At 39.1% G+C, this 13,443-nt stretch overlaps 1 protein-coding gene and 1 pseudogene across 1 annotated transcript in view; both read left to right on the forward strand.

The window, feature by feature from the left end:
* Window positions 1-6,931, forward strand: part of LOC102007795 — an 11,226-nt pseudogene extending 4,295 nt beyond the window's left edge.
* Window positions 1-13,443, forward strand: part of Dnajc1 (DnaJ (Hsp40) homolog, subfamily C, member 1) — a gene marked incomplete in the record, with an annotated part of 181,124 nt that overhangs the window by 155,005 nt on the left and 12,676 nt on the right.

Raw genomic sequence — 13,443 nt, forward strand, 5'->3', positions numbered from 1 at the left:
CTAGTTCAGGCTGGCCTTTAACTCACAGCAGTCCTCCTGCCTCAGCCTGCCAAGTCAAGCACCACCATACCTGGCCTAAGAGTTATATTTTTAATTGTACTTCCACATTCCCTTTGCTGGTACATAGAAGTAGAAGTAGTTGATTTTTATTTTTATGTATTAGTTTTGGATCCTGTTACCTTGCTAAATATTAGTAGTTTAGTAGATCTGTGGATAAAAGCTGTTTTAGTTCTTCCTTTCTAATCTGGATGCTCCTTTATTTATTGTCATGCATCTCTGGCAAAAGTGTTTAGTATAGTGTGCTATAGACATGGTGAATGCCAGCATCCTTACCTTGTTCCTGATGGTAGGGGAGGGCCTTTGGTTTTTTACCACAATATTACCTGTAGCCTTTTCATAAATGCCTTTTTTCTCCTTCAGTACTGGTAGTTGACCATGGAGTCTTTACATTGAGCTACCTCATCAGCCCTTTTTTATTTGAGACCAAGTTGTCCAGGCTGGGCTCAGACTTACAATACTCCTCTTTTAACTTCCCAGAGTGCTGGGATTACAAGTATATGCCACCACGCCTAGCTGTGCATTTTACTAGATTTCTTTTTCTAGATTTTGAGAGTTAGTATAAATGTTGGATTGTCACATGCTTTTTCTTTATCTGTTACTAATCATATGACTTTGTTCCCTATTTATGTGATATACTAATTGGTTTCAGATATTAAATCAATCATACTTTTCGACTTCATGTGGTTTGTTTTTTTTAATACAGTGCCAAATTTGGTTAGCCAATATTTTATTTCTTTTTTTTTCTTCTGCTTCTTTTTGTTTGTTTGTTTGTTTGTTTGTTTTCCGGTACTGGGAACCAAACTCATGACCTTGTGCTTGCCAGGCAAGCACTATGCCGCTGAGCTAAATCCCCAGCCCCCAAATTTTATTTCTATTTCAGAATTTTGTTTCTGTGTCTATGTGGCCTAACAGTCTATAGTTTTCTTGTGATATCTTTGCCTGGTTTTGGTATCAGGATAATACAAGTCTCTTGGGAAGGAAGGGGAAGTGTTTATTTCTTCCACTATTTTCTCAAAATCTGTGAAGCATTAAATTCATTTATTTTTTTAAAAATTTTTAAATCATTTATTTTTAACTTATTATAGATCTAGCCACATATTCTATTTCTTCTTGATTAAATTCTAATCATTTCTGAAATTTATTCATTTCATCTAAGTCAGGGGTTATGTTCTGAAAGAGGGCAGAACTGCATTCCTGAAGGTTTGTAGAACTCACATGTAAAACTGTTGCTAATATCTTCTCCACAGCAGGCTGTTTGACCACTGATTTCCTTACTTAGTGGTTGTTGAACTACCCATGTTTGCCCTCTTTGAGTAAGACTGAGAACATTAAATTGTCTAGGATTATGTCCATTTAACCTAAATCTTGAAACAGGTTGACAAAAAATAGTTACTGTTCCTTTATATTATACCTTCCCTTCCTTTATTGTGAAATATAAATACAGTGAAATGTATAAAACTACTAAAGGAATAAATTTAAAATAAAAACAATGTAATTTTAATCAAGATAAAGAAAAGACAGTAACAGCAATATTGGGTAGGTAATTAGATCAATGGAAATTCCCATCTTAAAATCAAAACCTCATCATTAAAGAAAGTACTCATTAGATCTGAAATTAATTTTCAGGAGACATTTACTGATAGAAAGTCTACAGCAAATGGAAATATGTGCCTGGATTTACATAGTAAGCAGCTCACTTAATATACAATCTGGAATGCCTCCTTTCCACTATCTTTGTCGTGCTGTTGTAATCCAGATGTCAGAGGGACCCTCCCTTCCTCTTAGAGATCTGGGACTAATAGACCAAAACCACCAATGATTTCACAGCCTGTGAAAGTCTGAAAATCTCCCTAATATTTTTGCTAATTCCCGGGGCTTATATTCTTTATCCCTGCGATACATGCAGCCTAATATGCCCTCTTTGTACTGTATTACTTTGGATTCTTCAAAAAGAATTCCACTCATATGAAAGCATTATGGGTCAGGAGTGGCTCTCAGGTAAATGGAGCCTGCCATTTACACAGTGATCAACACTGCTAGTGATTTTGAAAGGGAAATGGAAGAATACCCCAAAAGAGCAGCTTAAAAGTCCCTCCCAGCCAGGCATGGTGGTGCATGCCTGTAATCCCAGCTACCCTGGGGAGGCTGATGCAGGAGAATTACGAAGTCTAGTCCAGCATAGGAAACCTCAGCAACACCTTGTCTCCAGAAAGAAAAGGGCTAGAGATAAAGCTCAAGTCTGTACCTAGGGTTACTGTTATCCAATGCCCTTGCTTGTTGGTTTCCAGTTCCTTTTTTCCTTTTTGGCTTCAGTACTTTCTGACTTTTTTTCCTCTCTTGCTGCCTTCTTCACTTTCTGTCTTCCAGATTAACCTTCAAGCGGCTTCAGATTCTCTGATCTATTCTATAAAATGGTCTGCTCCTTCCTCTCAGGCGTGGTGGCAGTGACAACTAGGCCCCGGCTGGCAGTAGAGCATTTACTCTCTGCCTGAAATGTTTGCCAGGCTGCCTCTTTAGCAAGGTTTCATTTTTCAGAGGAATTCGTAAAACATTTCTGTTTTCTCATGTCAGAGCTAATTTGAATGTTCTGGCAAATGAGTAACAACTCCTTGCAGGCCCCTGACCAGAAGAAACCTTTCTTTTGCTCAGTTCTGTTGTCTTCTTCCTTGGGCACACAGCTTGAGGAGGAGTAAGCAGAGCAGAGAGAAGAAGGAGGTGCCCACCTCACCTCTGGACTCTGAACCTTTGCGTATCAGTAGGGTGACAGGTGCCACTGCCGGATATAGCCGACACCAACACGCACTGGAGAAATTGAAGTGCAAGGGCTTGATTCTCGACCAGATTCACGCAGTGTGCGATTGGCAATAAATACCTCAGGAAAAGCGGTGCAGAACCTGCTTCCGTGAGAGGCGAGGCCACGTTCCCCAACAGTCTGGACACAGCCTGTTTGGGTTGCTCTTCTCTCACTGGAGCCAATATTGACTTAAACATAAGATTCTTTTATACTTTAAAAGCACTAAACAGTGATTTCAAGCCAGGCATGGTGGCACATGCCTGTAATCCCAGCACTCCGGAGGCTGAGGCAGGAAGGTCACCAGGAGTTCAAGGACAGCCTGGACTACATAGTGAGTTCAAGGACAGCCTAAACTACATAGCAAGACCCTGTCTCAAAAAAAAAAAATAAAATAAACAAACAATGATTTCTTTCTTATAAGCACAGACCTAATTGGTTTAAAACCTCTTGAATGTGTATAATAACCAAATTATAAGCTCCTTAACACGGAGGGAGCGCTATATATGTGTGCAAGACCCCTGACCTCAGCACAGTGGCGCACTAAGGCGATGCTGGGTAAACCTCTGTTGAGGGATTAGAATCGTAAATGTTTTGTGGATAATGTCACATCTAGTGAACCACAGAATATTTGAACTGAAAGAGATCATCGGTGCAATCTTTTTGCCTTGTGAACAAAGAAGTAAAACAGAAAGAGAACAAGATTCAGAAGAACATGCAGTATTGGTGCCCTAACTCTGCTGTCTGTGGGCCGCCTTTCAGTTCCTCAAATCTCTCGGGGTTTCAGTGTCTTCCTGTGTGATAGCATTATGAAATACTACAAAGCATGTTGATACAAACCACTGTACAGTTGTGTATCATTATTAGAGTCCCCTTTGCTACCATTGGAGATCTATAAAGAGATAAAGGATTTGTTCAAAGACAGAGCCCGTTAGTGGCAGCTTGGATCTAGAGCCCAGCCCATCTGACTCTTTGTTGAGCCATATTGCCCTTCGGTTTTAGCAAAAACTTGATTTTGAGCCCAGACTAGGACAGCACTATTCTTCTTGGTCATAGCTAAAGTCAAATCTCTTCATTTTCTGAGGTGCTGGGCCAAAGGTGGATAAATTTGAGTGCAAAGTATTTCATATCCCCGCAGAATGGCCATGTAATGTCTGTCACAGTGCCCCAGAAAAGCTCCATAAGCAGTTGCTCTCCCAGACGCCCTCATGAATGTTTGCACTATAGAAACATTAGTGATTTCACCAAGCTCCAGAAGAACACTTTCTCATCATCTTCAGTACTCATCCAAGCAAAGCAATCAGCAGAGTACATGAACCCTTTATGTATTTCCCATTTGAGTCTTTTTCTATATATTTTTATATATAAATATATATATTTATATTTTTTCTTTTCTAAGTGTTCTATGCTATAGGTATACTCAGTTTGTAATTTATACACACCAGAAGCCCTCATCTTACTAAGAAGATAGTATCATCTATTTTAAGGCCTATTTCTGATTTACTAGTTACAGTCACATGTACTTAGAGTACCATGGGTGATCTTATTCATAAAGGACCTGGGTTGGCTGATTATATGATCAGTGGTCTGAAATAACAACAGGCTTTATAGCAAGGATTTGTTTTATTGCTCAAAATTATTTGCTTAACCTCTTATTTGTAGCTTAAAGATGTAACAGCTCATTAGACTAGTGACCCTGGAGCAGATACTTAATGTAGTTTAAAATTGCTTTCTTGTCCTAAAAATTTTGGGGAACTATTAAGACGGGGGGAAGATAGGCAGATGTATATGGGTTTGTTACAATAGTCCCAAGATGGACCAATAATGTGTACAAAACTGTACTGCTGTCAGTTAGCAGAGTATTTTCTCCTAAATGGCCACCTATTATAAAGGCAATCAACCATCCAATGAAAGGTCCCCCTTTTTAATGGTTAAAATGAAAACAATCATTATCCCTTGTATTTTTCTGTCTAGACAGAATCCAGAGAAGTTTAAAAACATTGGGAGAAATAATAAGGATGAATAGCATTGCTTTCTACCAGTTGGAAATAGTTTTCAAATGGTTTATTTAATGTGCACTTTGTATTTGAAAGCTGCAGTAGTTCTGTTGTAATGAGTGCTAAATTCAAATGGAAAGTTGACCAGAAGTAAATGCAGCAAATAAAAATAAGGCACCTCTCAGTTACATAGTTTTGTTAAAAGTCAGCTGGACTTTGTCTTCAGGTTATTACCAGTGATCAAGTTTTTTTCTGAGTTATCTGAGGATGCCAGTGATAGGAACATACACTTTATGTAGCTCAGAAAACTAGAAAATTCTTCTTTATATTGAGCAGAAATATGTTACCACATAATAAGTATCAACTGATCCTGGCTGTACCCTATAAACTCTAATTTTTCTTTTGCTAATTTAATTTCCTGTTACTTTCATCAGTGTTTTCACTAGAGGGAATGAAGTGTATTTTAGATTTTTTTCATTCCCTCTCCTATAATTTCTATGTCCCAGACTACATCGCAGGGATCCTGTTTCTTGAGAATTTTAAAGATAAATTTAGGCATTAAGAAAAGGGGTTATAAAGCTTTTTCTGCTTGACATTAGAACTCGGTGAGACATATTTTCCCAAAATACTGCAATCCTTGTGACTGTTAATAGGCAGTGGTTCCTCCAGGCCTTCAGTATTAGTTGCTCAGATTTTGAAGAAGAGAGATCTCATCCATGTGAGACCTCTGTAGGATTATGTGTCTTCTTGCAAGAGTAGACTAGAGGGGGTAAGTCCTGAAAATAGCTAATTATAAACCTCCAGTAAGTTAAAAACCAGCTTCCACCATGCTGCGAACATGCAAGGAAATTGGACTGTAAAACTGATCGGCATCTGAAGGTCACTTCCATTTTTGGAAATCCTGGTGATGAAAAGACTGACACCCTCAACCACACTTTCGTTATGGCCATGAAGTCTTTAAAACCTCCCCTGCCCAGGAGTCCTGCTTCATGAGCACATGGGCAGTGTATGACCCAGCCCACAAAGTAGCAGTGAGAGACCCAGAATCTTGGGTGCTACATGAGTCAAAGCCAGAGAACAGGGCCCCTACTTTTGCTCCTGGCCATTTTAGACTCCATCAATGGAACTCATGCGTAATGACCTCTTCAGATTCTTTGGGAATGCCTCAGAAGCTCTCCTGAAGCCAACACCCAGGAGCATAAGGCTACCCCTGCCCAGTGTGACCTCAGTGTCCTGTTACCCACTTTGGGCCCTGCAGCTCCGATTTTCCATGAGACTGTACACACTTAACTACTGGGCTGTGGTCACTCCTCAGAGGTACCAGGGAAGCCGTCCAGGATGGGACAAGTCCTGTGAAGGAAGGCATGCTTGTGAAGCGAAGAGCCACTGCAGTTACTCCCTCTAGTGTGACAGCCAAGGCCTGCAGTGAGAGAGGCCAGGAAGTCAGTGCAGTTCCCAAAACATCTTCTTCCACAGACTCCTGGCTGAGTGTCACAGAATATGCCTGGTCTGGGTATGCGACTGAGTATTCCAACTGTGGTGTGGTCTTTCGGAGCCAAGATCCTGTGGATACCATGGTGCGAACAGAGATTGTGCCTGTGTGGCCTGAAACTGATGGGTTTCTGAAGGACAGCGGTGCTGCCCAGAGCCTGTTGGATGGGATGAACCTACCACCGAGGCTGTGACCTCCCAGCTGACAGATTAGCTTGACCCTGCCTACTGAGGCCCAGCTCCCAGAGCCTGCACTGCAACAAATGTGTGACAGCTTTAGAGACAGTGACACGAAGCATCACTGCCCAACCTGTAGGACAGTTTCTCCAACAGCTGTTCATCCAAGACCTGGCCAGTGCCTGGGTGCGGCTGGAGACCTGCACCCACGAGGGTGTGTAACATCTGTTGTGACACCAGGAATCCCAGTTAGATATTACAGAGGCACAGGCAGGTGATGAAGGTGGAATTTCATTGCTCAGAAGCTGGGCGAGGCTGTGCAGAGCACCTCGGGACAGTGGTGATAGCCATTGACACACCACTGGGCCTGGTGAAGGGAAATGAACCTGAATGGTATTGCATTTGTGTCCATTAAAAATAATAAAGAAAATAATAATAATAATAATAATAATAATAATAATAAAGAATATATGTCTAACCCCATGTATACATGTGAAAGGAATTTGGAGTGTACTGAGGTTGCTGCTGGCTTGAAGACTCAAGCTAGTCTGTCCCCAGTGCAGGCATAAGGCGGCTGTGGCAGCAGGACTTCCCCACAAGAGGAAGCCAGGGGCAGAGCCCTCGTGTCGCTGGCTGCTTCTGTCTGAGCCTGGGCAGCCTCCCTTACCCACCTTTTCCCCTCGCACCCCTCAGCCGCCTGGGCTGAGAGCTGCCCTCTCTGCTCCTTCTGCTTGAAGGGGATTCCACACGGGCTCCTGGGGAGTGGGTTCCCGACTCTTGGCTTAAGCCTGTTTTGGTCAGAGATCACCCAGCTCAGTGTGCAGGGCCCTAGAGTGTGCTGCGGGTCAGAGGTTGGGCCTTCAGCCCTGAGAAAAGAAAATGCAGTGGTTTTGTTTCCCCTCGGAGTATGGAAGGGACTGGGCCTTCCCCAGCAGCATTTCCTGCTTGCTGAGGCTTCTATCTTCGGACCTTCCTAGAAGGCTACTCTGCCTCTAAACTAAAGCACCTGCACCTTCTCCCTGCCTCCAGCCCATGATCTGCTTCTTAGTGTCACGTTAGGGATTTTAATTAATTCGTTAATTCATTGTTCCTAGACACGTAGCCTTTCTAGCTATTGAAGGGGTGGTCATGAGAAATCTTTCAAGGAAGCAGCACAGAATGGACTTTTTTGTTTTGTTTTGAAGTATGTGTAAATACTTCAGAATATCATTAAAAAAATTCTGTCTCTGGTCCTTGCGAGAGAAGTCAAATGAACATTTCTCATCAAGAGTTTGGACATCTATAGCTGTATGACTGGAAAGAGACCGTTGTGCTTAAATCCTGTCATCAGGGTGGAATTTATCTTCAGTGGCCAAAAAAGAAGAATTAAAGCAACATAATTGTGGCTGAGCTGGTGGACAGAGTTCTGGGGAGGTGTGTGCGTGGCTCTGCCTGGCATGAGTGTCTGTGTGGCATAGGCCATGCAGTGGATTGGTCCTTCTCAGACCTCTTCCCGCCACCTGGGGCCCAGCAATGGAGGCCCTGCTGTAGACCCAACTGTACTGTAAAATTCACCGTGATACAGGAGACTTTCTGCGGAAAAAAAAGGTCCTATCTTCTGCCGCTGCATATGACATAAAGCAGAATGCATAGTGAAGAATTTATTATGAACCATATGAAAAAATAACAGTTTATAACACCATCAGGAGATAGTAATGTTTAAGCAATTGTTGAGCCACATAGAATTGGAAAGATGACTGCTCTGCATATAATGAACTCTACAAATTCTTAGCTTGCCTTTCAAGTGAAAGAAAAAAGGAATGGCTCCAAGATGATAGTGACATCCCATCAGCTTCACTGTTGACACTGAGGATCTGCAGGACACAACTGTGTGTGCTAAACAGGTCAAATATTGACAGATAGATAGATTGATTGATTCTCTATCAGTCCCAAGACTCTCTAGCCAAGTATTCTCAAACCATTTCAGTGACCTATAAAAATAGGGTTTGTTCTTGGCTATATAACAGGAAACTGGAATGATACAATCTATGTTCTAATGCTGGAATGTCATTACTAAATGAATGATTCTCTGAGGTACAGTACATCCCCACATATCATTGAAATTTGTTTACTGGAAAGGATTCTGAGATTGGGGTCTATTTGCTTAAGAAAATAAATTAACATATTTAATATATTAGTCCTTCATATAAAAGAGGAAGAAATCTGTAGGAAAACCTATATCAGGACTTTAAGATGTCGTCAAGTAATATGTATCTCAGGTCATAAGATTCTAAAACCAAAAACATTTGTAACTTTGCCAGTTGACCTCCAGTGAAGAGTTTACCTGAATTCTGTACGTGACCATATATATTACAACTTTTGGATCCAGCCAAGGATAAGAAAATTTTGTGTTCTAGACAGTGTGCCATAAGCTTTATTGTTTAGGTAAAATATAACAGTACTGTATCTTCATACATCTTTGTATGTAATCTGGCAGACTTTATTTTTTAATTAATTTTGGTACATTTTAAATACACATAATGATCACATTCATCATAGGGAATTTGCACCTACACATAATATATCTTGATTCTTCTGTTCTCCCCAATCCCCTCTCCTTACTTCAACTCCTCTTTCCCTCTTTATTTACACAAGCTTTGTTTCCATTTTCCCTTCTAGTCTCTTTTCCTTTTCCCTTCTTTCCCTTCCCCCTCCCTCATTCCTTGTTTCCCTTTTCATTTGAACATTTTCTTCCTATTTCCCAATATCTATTACAAATTTTTGTCTTTATTTAGCCTTTTGTTTTCTCACACCAGAGGAAGAATGTGATATTTAAATAATATGTGTCCAATTTATTTCACTTAAGAGTATGATCTCAAGGTGCATCCATTTAGCTAGAAATGTCTCAAGCTAATCCTTCTTTATGGCAGATTAGTAGTACTCTGGTATATTAAAAAAAATCTTTTATCTGTTTATCAGTTGATAGGCATTTGGGCTGTTTCCAAGATTTAGCTATACAAACTGTACTGCTATAAACATGGGTATTTATATGTCACTGTGGTATGCTTTTAATTCTTTCAGGATGATATGAAGAAGGGGAATAACTGGGTCAAATGGAACCTCTAGTTTTGGTTTTTGGAGGAATCTGAACACTGATTTCCACAGTGGTTGCACCAGTCTACACTCTCACCAGTAGTGGAGAAGGGCTATTTTTTCCCCACAGCTCCACCAGCATTTGTTATTGATTGTTTATTTGTTCCGGCAATCAAACTCAGGACCTTGTGCTTGCCGGGCAGGCGCTGTGCCACTTAGCTATATACTTGGCATTGGTTGATTTCTTGATGATAACCATTCTTTCTGGAGTCAGATGGAATCTCTGTTTTAATTTGTATCTCTCAAATGACCAGTGATGTTTAACTTTTTTTTTTATGTATTTATTTGCCATTTGTACTTCTTCATCTGAGAAATGTCTATTCATTTTAGATACCCATTTTTTTGACTGGCTCTTAAATTTGGGGGGGTGGTCTGGGTTTTTTTGAGTTCTTTATCTATTCTAGGTACTACTCTTTTGTCTGAGAAACAACTAGCAAAAAAATTTTTCCCATCCTGCAGATTGTCTCTTTACTCTCTTGGTGGTTTGTTTTGTTACACAAAAACTCTTTAATAAAATGAGATTCCAGTTATTAATTCTTCATAATGTTTCCTGTGCAATCAGGTTTTGTTCATGAAGTCTACCTACGCCTATGTCTTCAAGCATTCTGTCCATTCTCCTATAGATTTGGTGTTTCTGTTTTAATATTTAGATCTTTGATACATTTCAATTTTACTACATAATGCTAGATATAGGTCTAGTTTTAATTTTCAGCATATGGAAAGCCAGTTTTTCCAGCACCATTTCTTAAAGAGACTGTCTTTTTTCTACTGAAGATGTTTGGTCCCTTTGTCAAAAATAAGGTGGCTGAGTATGTTTGGAGTTGTTTCTGCATCTTCTAATTTGTTCCACTGATTCTTGGGTCTGTTTTTTGTTTTGTTTTGTTGCTAGTACCATGCTGTTTTGCTCACAGTAACTTTGTAGTATGATTTCAAGTCAGGGATTGTGGTGCCCCCTGCCTTGCATTTGTTGCCCAGAATTACTTTTCCTACTCTAGGTCTCTTCTGGTTCCAAATGAATTTTAGGATTATTTTCTCTAATTCTGTGAGGTTTGCTATTGGTATTTTGATCAGGAGGCTTGCTTTAAATATATGTAACAATTTTGGAAGTATAGCCATTGTCACTATCTTGGTTCTTGCCACCCAAGAAGAAGGGATATCATTCCATTTTCTTTTCAAAAAAATTTTTTTTATTTTAAAGAGAATAAAAATAATAATAAAAAAACAAGTAATACAGAATTTCAAAGAACAAGATGATAGGAATTCAACAATGGTTGTTATATTGCACATTGTTGTCTTCAAAGTAGTTCAGATTATCAGATATAAGCATGTAAAATTGATCAAAAAAACTTAAGCATTAACTGTTCCTTTAAATAAACCAGTAGAAATTGTTCCATTTCCTTGATTTCCTTTTTGATCTACTTTTTCATAATACTATAGTTTTCAATATAAAGGTCTTTTACTTCCTTTATTGATTGATTTCTAAGTTTTTCCTTTTTTTAATGTTATTGTGAAAAGTGTGGTTTCCGTAATTTCCCTCAGTGAATTTATTATTTGTATACAGGAATGCTATTGATTTTTGAGTGTTGGCTTTGTATCCAGCCACACTACTAAATTTGGCTGTAAAATCTAGAAGTCTTTTGATTGAGTTTTTGGGGTCTTTAGAGTATCCTGTCATCTGCAAATAATGATAATTTAACTTCTTCCTTTCCTATCCTTATTCCTTTTATTTCTTTCTCCTGTCTAATTGCTCTAGCTAATGTTTCCAGAACTACATTGAAGCTGAGTGTGGTGGCACATGCCTATAATCCCAGCACTCAGGAGGCTGAGACAGAAGGATCATTGCAAGTTTGAGACCAGCCTGGGCTAAAAGTGAGCTCAAGGCCAGCCTGAACTGCAGAGTGAGACCCTGTCTCAAAAAGACAAAAAAAAAAAAAAAAAACAGAACTATATTGAGTAAGAGTGGTGGTAGCTGACATTCTTGTTTTGTTCCTGATTCTAGAGTGAAAACTTTCAGTTTTTGACCATGTAATATGATGTTGGTTATTGCTTTGTCATAGATAGCTGTTATCTGATTGAGATAAAAGACCATCTGTTCTAATTTTCCATAGGACTTTTATCATGAATGGGTGTTGGACTTTGTCAAATGCTCTTTCTGCATCTATTGAGAAGATCATGTGGGTGTTGTCCTTGGTTCTGTTACTATGATGTATTACATTATTGATTTGCTTGTGTTGAACCATTCCTGCATCATCCCTGAGATGAATCCTACTTGGTCATTGTGTATAATCATCTTGATAATTTGCTCTACTCTGTTTGCCAGTATCTTATGTAGGATTTTTGCGTCTGTGTTCATTAGGGAGATTGGCCTGTAGTTCTCTTTTTTGGTTGGGTCCTTCCCTGATTTTGGTATCAGGGTAATGCCTGCTTCCAGGAATGACTTTGGGAGTACTGCTTCCATTCCAATTTCATTAAAGAGTTTGAGGAGTAGAATCATTAGGTGTTCTCTAAATTTCTTGTAGAATTCAGTAGTGAACCCATCAGAACCTGGGCTTTACTTTGTTGGTAGGTTTTTAATTACATCTTCAATTTCATTGACTAATATTGGTTTATTTAGAATCTTTATATCTTCTTGATTCAGCTGTGGTAATTCATATATGTCTAGGAATCTGTCCATTTCTTCTGTTTTGCATCTTATTAGAATCCATATTCTTGAAGTAGTGTTAATGAGCTTCTGGATTTCTGCAGGATTCTTTGTAATTTCACCCTTTGCATTCCTTAATTGCATGGATATCAGTCTTTTCTGTCCTTTTTTTGATAAGGTTAGTTAAGGGTTGGTCAGTTTTATTTAATCTTTCCAAGAACCAACTGTACAGTTCATTGACTCTGTATTGTTTTCTTAGTCTTAATGGCATTAATTTCTACTCTGATCTTAATAATTTCCTCCCTCACACAAGCTTTGGCCTTAACTTCCTCTTCTTTTTCTAGAAGATTGAGCTTCAACTGTTATGGCAGGTAGCCAAAACCACTTACAGAGGCTGGACCAGGGACAAGCAGGGTTTTATTTAGCACAAGCATGGCTAATACCCCAACTGTTGCCAGTCAGAAGCATCAACCCCAAGGATAGGGAAACAGCAGTTATATAGTAGTTGGTCAACTTTCCAAAAATTATGAGTCATTTCCAGAAAGGCAGAGTACAGAGTTTATCTAATTGTGTGGTGATAGTCATAGTCATGGGGTCGTTACAGCATTTGTCAGAAACAGCATTTATCAGAAATAGAATTGCTTACAAATGAAAACTGTTTAACATATCATTTGTGGAACAAGAGTGAGTTCTAAAGTGGATTTTAGAAGCAAAATGGGGTCTGTTTGCCACCACATAACATTAGGTTATTTACTTAAACTTGCACTTTTTCTGATATTAATCATTATAAATTTCCCTAGTATGACTGCTTTCATTGTGTCCCATAAGTTCTGATATGTTATGTTGGTATTATCATTTAATTATACAAACCATCCACTTTCTTCTTTAATTTTATCTGTGACTCATTGGTTGTTCAGGAGTGTAGTATTTAATTTCCATGTGTTTATGCAGTTTTTGTGGTTTCTTTTGGCTTTCATTTCCAATTTCATTGCACTGTGGTCTGATAATATGCATGGGATAATTTCAATTCCTTTGTGGGTTTTTTTTGTGTTTTTTTTTTATTTTAAAGAATAAAAGAAGGATAACATAATAATAGGGGGGACTTAGCAAATTACAGACAAAATGGTAGGAAATTATCAATGGTTATCGTTTTA

The sequence above is a fragment of the Chinchilla lanigera genome, unplaced genomic scaffold (genome assembly GCF_000276665.1).
Source record: "Chinchilla lanigera isolate Chin_1 unplaced genomic scaffold, ChiLan1.0 scaffold00028, whole genome shotgun sequence".
Classification (NCBI taxonomy): domain Eukaryota; kingdom Metazoa; phylum Chordata; class Mammalia; order Rodentia; family Chinchillidae; genus Chinchilla; species Chinchilla lanigera.